The sequence below is a fragment of the Polyodon spathula genome, chromosome 1 (assembly GCF_017654505.1).
Source record: "Polyodon spathula isolate WHYD16114869_AA chromosome 1, ASM1765450v1, whole genome shotgun sequence".
Classification (NCBI taxonomy): Eukaryota; Metazoa; Chordata; class Actinopteri; order Acipenseriformes; family Polyodontidae; genus Polyodon; species Polyodon spathula.
Genome location: NC_054534.1, coordinates 92,283,449 through 92,291,046, shown reverse-complemented (window position 1 = coordinate 92,291,046; position 7,598 = coordinate 92,283,449). Strand labels below are relative to the sequence as shown.

Sequence of the window (7,598 nt, the reverse complement as noted above, 5' to 3'; positions counted from 1 at the left end):
TATAAGGCTCTTAAGTATATTAACAAATGGCAGTCCAGGTGCCACCACAGAGACAAGCAGATCACCTCCAGGCTGCCTGACTTCCCCTATAGGAAGGGGTAATATATTATGCATGCTTCTAACTTAATATACTATTTTGTTAAAGTATAAGAAAATAATAGACTGTTAGCTTTGCATCTTTGTGTGATGTGTTTAGAACCTTAGGCAAAACCCTTGAAATCTTATATTATTTTGATATAGTCATAATGATGCCCACACAAAAGACTTGCCCTTACAGATACTGTTACACCAAAAATGTCCTATGACATCTCGTGTTATTTACTCTTCCGGTGCCCCCCCCCCATTTACTCTTCCGGTGCTCACCCCCACCTTCTTCATGGCTGGCAGCTCCCCTTTGTGGGGCTTTGGCCACAGTATTTCCTGCTGTAATGCAGGACTTGCAGTGACCCCAGGCAAAGCAGAGCTGGCAGCGACCCCAGGTGAAGCAGAGTTGGCAGCGACCCCAGGCGAAGCAGGACCATCAGCAACCCCAGGCGAAGCAGGACCATCAGCAACCCTAGGAGACATAAAAGAAAGTGCTCTCCCAGGTGAAGCAGTACAGCAGGCAGGCTCAGGCGACGCGGACCAGTTGGCAACCCTAAGTAATCTGGGCATGGCATCCCTGAGTGGAGCGGCCGTGGCCGTGACCCCCGGCAACGGCAAGCAGGCGACCCCAGGTGACGGCAGCAGCAGACACTTGGGAGGCAACGACGGCAGCGGACCTTTGGGAGGCGACATTGGGAGTGGAGCCTCTAGCCATGAAGGAGGTAACAGGAGCACCACTTTTCCCTCTCGTGGTGGTGGATGCAGAGGCAGCTCCTGCTCCTCTCCCCGTGTTAGTGGTAGAGGTAGAGGCAGCTCCTGATCTTCTGGCTGCGATGGCGGCAGGGACTCCTGCCCTTTTGGCTGTGAACGTGGCACCTCCTCTTCTGGCTGCGAAGGCAGCATCTTCCCTTCTGGCTGCAAAGGTGGCTTCTCCCCTTCTGGCAGTAAAGGTGGCAAGGGATCCTCCCCTTCTGGCAGCGAAGGCGGCAGGGGCTCCTCCCCTTCTGGCGGCGAAGGTGGCAGGGGCTGCTCCCTCTTGGGTGCTGGAGATGGCCGGGTTTGGTCCACCGCCCAGAACCACTCTGCAGCGTCCCCCACCAGACCCTGGTTCCACACCTCTTCATACTGGGGGTCTCTATAAGGGCAGTCCTCCTGGACGCACCCAAACTCGCCACAGGTGCTGCACATAGGAGCCCCTTCCATCCTCCAGTGCTCCTGTTCGGCTGCCAGTCTGGGGGGCCAAATGGAGATGGAACCTGGGACCAACAAAACACTGAAGGATGGCATAATATAATAATACATAAATCATAAAACACAAATACAAAATAACACAAATGAGACACAAGAGCGGAGGGGGGGACCCCTCTAAAAATAAATAAACAATCATGTACATGGCTCCTTGCCCTGTTACAGATACTTATTGCTTTTATTGTGCTTTTAAAATAAAATATTTTAGAAGTTTGTATTCTTCTTAAGAACATAAGAACATAAGAACAAACGAGAGGAGGCCATTCGGCCCATCTTGCTCGTTTGGTTGTTAGTAGCTTATTGATCCCAAAATCTCATCAAGCAGCTTCTTGAAGGATCCCAGGGTGTCAGCTTCAACAACATTACTGGGGAGTTGATTCCAGACCCTCACAATTCTCTGTGTAAAAAAGTGTCTCCTATTTTCTGTTCTGAATGCCCCTTTTTCTAAACTCCATTTGTGACCCCTGGTCCTTGTTTCTTTTTTCAGGCTGAAAAAGTCCCTTGGGTCGACACTGTCAATACCTTTTAGAATTTTAAATGCTTGAATTAGGTCGCCACGTAGTCTTCTTTGTTCAAGACTGAACAGATTCAATTCTTTTAGCCTGTCTGCATATGACATGCCTTTTAAGCCCGGAATAATTCTGGTCGCTCTTCTTTGCACTCTTTCTAGAGCAGCAATATCTTTTTTATAGCGAGGTGACCAGAACTGAACACAATATTCAAGATGAGGTCCTACTAGTGCATTGTACAGTTTTAACATTACTTCCCTTGATTTAAATTCAACACTTTTCACAATGTATCCGAGCATCTTGTTAGCCTTTTTTATAGCTTCCCCACATTGTCTAGATAAAGACATTTCTGAGTCAACAAAAACTCCTATGTCTTTTTCATAGATTCCTTCTCCAATTTCAGTATCTCCCATATGATATTTATAATGTACATTTTTATTTCCTGCATGCAGTACCTTACACTTTTCTCTATTAAATGTCATTTGCCATGTGTCTGCCCAGTTCTGAATCTTGTCTAGATCATTTTGAATGACCTTTTGCTGCTGCAACAGTGTTTGTCACTCCTCCTACTTTTGTGTCGTCTGCAAATTTAACAAGTTTGCTTACTATACCAGAATCTAAATCATTAATGTAGATTAGGAATAGCAGAGGACCTAATACTGATCCCTGTGGTACACCGCTGGTTACCACACTCCATTCTGAGGTTTTTCCTCTAATCAGTACTTTCTGTTTTCTACATGTTAACCACTCCCTAATCCATGTACATGTGTTTCCTTGAATCCCAACTGCGTTCAGTTTGAGAATTAATCTTTTGTGCGGGACTTTGTCAAAAGCTTTCTGGAAATCTAAATAAACCATGTCATATGCTTTGCAATTATCCATTATCGATGTTGCATCCTCAAAAAAATCAAGCAAGTTAGTTAGGCACGATCTCCCTTTCCTAAAACCATGTTGACTGTCTCCCAGGACCCTGTTACCATATAGGTAATTTTCCATTTTGGATCTTATTATAGTTTCCATAAGTTTGCATATAATAGAAGTCAGGCTTACTGGTCTGTAGTTACCTGGTTCAGTTTTGTTTCCCTTTTTGTGGATCGGTATTACGTTTGCAATTTTCCAGTCTGTCGGTACCAACACTGTGTCAAGAGACTGTTGCATGATCTTGGTTAGCGGTTTGTAAATTACTTCTTTCATTTCTTTGAGTACTACTGGGAGGATCTCATCCGGCCCTGGGGATTTGTTTATTTTAAGAGCTCCTAGTCCCTTTAACACTTCTGCCTCAGTTATGCTAAAGTTATTTAAAACTGGATAGGAACTGGATGACATGTGGGGCATGTTGTCAGTATCTTCCTTTGTAAAAACTTGTGAAAAGTAATCATTTAACATATTTGCTATTTTTTTTCTTCATCTACAATTTTGCCATTTGTATCTCTTAAACATTTAATCTCCTCTTTGAATTTTCTCTTGCTGTTGTAATATTGGAAAAACATTTTGGAATTGGTTTTAGCTCCCTTAGCAATGTTTATTTCTATTTCTCTCTTGGCCTTTCTAACTTCCTTTTTGACTTGCGTTTGCAGTTCTGTGTACTCTTTCTGCGTACTTTCTTTTTGGTCCTTTTTTAATGCTCTGTAAAGTGCCTTTTTTCGCTGAATATTTTTTTTAATTGATCTATTAAACCATTTTGGCAATTTAGTTTTACATTTAGATTTGTCTACTTTAGGGATATAATTGTTTTGCGCCTCTAGTACTACATTTTTGAAGAACAACCATCCTTCTTCTGTGGGTGTTTGTATTCTTCTTCTTCTGATGATGATGATACTGTAAGTGTATCCTACACCCCTGTGTTCTGATAGCTACAGGGGTGTCTTAGTGGATTTAACTGTCATTATTATTATTATTATTTATTATATTATTATTATTATTATTATTATTATTAATAATAATAATAATAATAATAATAATAATAATAATAATAATAATAATAATAATAATAATAATAATATAATTCTGTTTTTTAAATACAAATTTGTACTTGTTCATTTTCCAATGTTCGGCATACCATGTCCTTGTTAACTAGTGCATATAAAAAGACTGTAATAATACTTTCGCTTTATACGTGAGGATGTACTGTGCAATGTAATTTTGTTACAAAACAAAACTTACTGAGTTCCCACTGACACACAACATTTTAACAAAGTTGCTGGAATGTTTAAATTGAGTTACCATGTTGCTACAAGGTTATGTGTTAGCTGCTTCTCAATGACCGCATGAAGCATAGGAAGCGAGTGATCTAATGTAATCGCCAGTCTCCAATACGCACAGGGTCTACTGGTGTTTAATTGAAGTTTTACGGTAATCAATTTTAATCAGTTAAGTTTACCCCACGTAGTACTCTTTTAACTGTTTGATATAAAATATGGCAACTGATTAAAGCCTGAACTAGAGGAATAATCACTGTAATTTCAATTAAATAAGGGTTCTGCTGGCAAATATTGTAAATAAACTGTTTTATGGTACATGTAATTGCTTTCTAAACATAGCATGAATTAGAATACTTGATGCCTAGCATACCCTATTTGACAGAGTTGTTTATCATTATTTACAGGAATAGTTCCTCCTTCACTATAGATACCAGCAATGCTAATCTTTCAAATCTTTATTTTTAAATATAGCATCAATTACAGTATGAAACATGCATTGTTGCTCCTCATTTTTCAAGCTTTATTACATTATTTTATATTAGTTTCAACATATTTTTGCATTAAACACTTGGGTATCTGATCATCCTGTTTAATCAACACCAGACATATGCTAGAAACACTGACTGTATGCTAGATGGTTTTTCTTGTTCTCTAGAAAATATGATTCCCGTCACGCAGACTCTGTCAACTAAATTTAAAAAGGGGTGGGTGGATTGGGTATTGTGTAATAGAATACATTCTGAATTATTCAGCTTGGAAATGCCTCTCTGAAAATGAATAGGAAAAAATTGGACATCTGGGGAAAAGATTTGGAAATTTCTTATCGATATGTGACCTTTTTTTGCTTCCCAAAACAAACTGGGGTGTCTGTGGATGTCTGCTATTACAAATCATGAGAACAACTCATTGTGATTAAAAACACTTCTCACAATCTACATAAACCCTGCTTTTTATATACAGGGAAACCAAATCACCGTAGTCCGTAGTGAAACAGAAGTGCTGGTGTCCGGGTGTGTGGCTGGCCTGCAGCTACATCCCCAGATCGTGTTAGTAATCTTTTAGAAAACAGACAAACAGACAGTGTTAACTAGACAAACTAACAAACACAACACTCATGTTACAGGGTCTCCTTTGAGGTCTTTTCTAACCATTTACAAAGGAACAGATTACTACAACCCCTATTTATACCCTCCCTCATGACCATTTAACGAGTCCGCGGATGCCATGCCATTTCGTGTCTGGGTCATATAGACTGGGTACCATAGCTCTGCTTCATTTATAGATGGCCAACTTCCACCTACCCATGGGAATAAATTGTCATCCAATTAGTACCAGGTACTCTGTTCCATTTACACAGCACCCTCACAGGTTGGGAGGGAGATCTAACACCAAGAATCATTCGATCTCTGTCACACAACAACATCTCACCCGAAAGGAGGTTAAGTGACTTGCTCAGGGTCACACAATGAGTCAATGCCTGAGCTGGGTCCCTGTTTTGACTAATTAGAAGGGAGTTGTTAGGGTCTGAAAGTAGGGTTGCAGCTCTGTTACACAGCCACAGTATGACTAATACAAATACATTAAGAATGTTGGAAAATAAAAAAATCCCTAAATGTAGATGTTCCGGGTAGCTAAAAATGCAAAAAGACAGTTGTTTCATGTATTTATCGTTCCACAAAATAATTTTGTTTTTAGGGAAAAACCTTACGTTTCTGAAAGAGATACTTTGAAAGAGGCACATTAGCTTATTCAAGTGCTACATAAAATTGACAGTGGAAAGGGGCAGTAGAAAGCAGCAGCACATTTAGAAGATAGTCACTTCTCATTAAAACCAACTCAGATTAAACATATTTCCTGAAACTACAAATTTTCTACATGGTCCCAGCCAAATTTAGCAGTCCCTAATGTAAATTACTTCTTCTAATTCATTTAATCTGAATTCATTTAACCTGAAATTCCTGTTTGTGCAAATAATTTTGGAGCCCCCAGGAAAAAAAAAATTGAATAAAACAAATTGGCCTACTTCAAACAGCTGAGTGTAAATGATATTGAGAAATGTATTAACTGTCATCCAGATTAGTGCCTCTGTACTGTATTTTAGTGCTGTTTTGGGACTACTGATCCTATGATCCATATCAAATTGCCATAGTGCTCACACATCACTGACATTTCAATGAAGTATTGAAATAAAAAAGGTGCATTATCATAGCACACAAAAGTAGTGTTGAAAACTGACAAAGTGGTAGATAATGCACCACCATACAAGAAAAAGAAAGATGCTGGAGCAGATTTCAGCATTTTGAAAAACTGGAATATTAAGAATATAGGCCTATAAACAGAAAATCTGTGGATCCAAGTTGTCCGATTTGTCCAATTTGCTCAATACCCTGCTGTTGAGGATGCCTTGCTTTTGTGGTTTAAAAACACCTGTGATCAGAATGGGACATGCAGATTTTAAGTGCAGTTCATTTACAATGTATACCTTTTAAGTTCATTTACAACCGCATGCACAGGACTTTTTCATTCGATAATACATTTCATTGTACTTAAATTGTAATTTAAGACTCCTGATAAATAAGAATTACTCAAAGGTTTATTTTTTTTTTTTTTTCGCTGTTCCTTTGAAATTTGTATTAATGAGAGTGGACTGTATTTCTAATAATATTTATGATACTAAGGCTGAAAAGAGAACACCGTGAAAAACAAAGAGTCCAAAGTGAATGATTTATGGTAGAGCCTGCTTCATTCAGTGGCCTTGATAGCAAAAGGTGAAGAATTTGTGCATCATGTGAAATGAAGCCAAGCACCAAACTGGAAGAAGGCAAACCGCAAGTTACCGAGCAGGTGCTTTTCAGTCAAGCTTACCCTCAGGGTAGACTGGAAAGCATCATCAAGCTGGAAGGTTTCCCCAAACAAATAATCAGTCAAGAGCGATCCACATTCAGCGATGGTTGTGATGCTACTGGAGGTAATTTCAATCCATTCAAGGTTAGTCATCCCAACCACCCAGGTGATTTTGGCAACTTGTTGCCCAAACACGGACAGATAAAACAAATTAAAAAAAACATCCAAGCAACTATGTTTGGACCTAATTCGTTCCTCAGCAGGACAGTTGTGATTCATGAGCATGATCTTGAGAAAGAGGTTAGCTTGCTGTGTTATCAGAATCTGCAATTAAAACATCTAGGAGAAAACTTTACAATCCTTTTCCAGTAGCAAGAAGAGGAGAAATACAAGAGGGCTCCCTGTGACTAGGATGCCTTGCAGTGGTGACGCCAGACCAGAAATAGACTCAGGAAGTAGAGGGTGAAAATGAGGTACAGGGACGCTCAGTGTTTTATTAAATAATAATAAACAAAAGATTTAAACAAAAACAGCAAACCAAAACAGGACACGGCACTGGAGGCCAAAATAAATAGACAAACAAAATGGACTACACAGACAAACACGGTAGGCTGATATTTTAACTGTTACTTTGGTTATTACCTCCGTCTCCAATCATCGAACACACAACCCCGAGTGAGTGAAAACATGATGCTTTTATGCAGCTGTACCG

The 7,598-nt window shown here is 39.6% G+C and overlaps 1 pseudogene; it reads left to right on the top strand.

Annotated features, from left to right (window-relative positions):
- The first annotated feature begins 652 nt into the window (after positions 1 to 652).
- LOC121327418 lies at positions 653 to 7,352 on the top strand (annotated as a pseudogene).
- The last annotated feature ends 246 nt before the right edge of the window (positions 7,353 to 7,598 follow it).